Below are 578 nucleotides of genomic sequence, written 5' to 3'. Positions count from 1 at the left end.
GATTTGGCAATGTTTCTACAGCTGGATGCCCTTCCTAACATCAACGACTCCGAGAGTGTAGTGGGTGCTTTTACGTGCCACCGGCACGAGGGCCAGTCGTGTGGTACTGGCAACGGTCACGCTCAAAATGGTGTTTTTTATGTGCCACCTGCACAGGAGCCAGTTCAGCGGCACTGGCAACGACTTCGCTGGAAGATTTTCTAATGTGCCACCGGCACATGTGCCAGTAAGGCGACGCTGGTAACGATCATACTCAAATGGTGCTATTTACATGCCACTAGCACGGAAGCCAGACAGCTGCTCTGGCAATGATCACGCTTGGACGGTGCTGTTAGTGCTCCACTGGCACAGGTGCCAGTCATTGAATATGGTTCAATTACGATTTCGATTTCACTTGCCTCAACAGGTCTTCGCAAGCAGAGTTAGTGTCCAATGAAGGAGAGGTTGGCATGGGTGCCAGTCGTCGAATTTGGTTCGATTTCGATTCCAATTCACTTGCCTCAACAGGTCTTCACAAGCAGAGTTTAGTGTCCAATGAAGTAAAGATATGAATAAGTGAGCTGGCTACACTTCTGGCA

The 578-nt window shown here is 49.7% G+C and overlaps 1 protein-coding gene across 2 annotated transcripts in view; it reads right to left on the bottom strand.

Annotated features, from left to right (window-relative positions):
- The window catches only part of LOC106874803 (coiled-coil domain-containing protein 113), a 22,551-nt gene that overhangs the window by 7,804 nt on the left and 14,169 nt on the right, over positions 1 to 578 (bottom strand). The window lies entirely within an intron of this gene.

The sequence above is a fragment of the Octopus bimaculoides genome, chromosome 17, assembly GCF_001194135.2.
Source record: "Octopus bimaculoides isolate UCB-OBI-ISO-001 chromosome 17, ASM119413v2, whole genome shotgun sequence".
Classification (NCBI taxonomy): domain Eukaryota; kingdom Metazoa; phylum Mollusca; class Cephalopoda; order Octopoda; family Octopodidae; genus Octopus; species Octopus bimaculoides.
The sequence above is the reverse complement of the archived record's forward strand: the minus strand, read 5'-3'. Positions and strand labels throughout refer to the sequence as shown.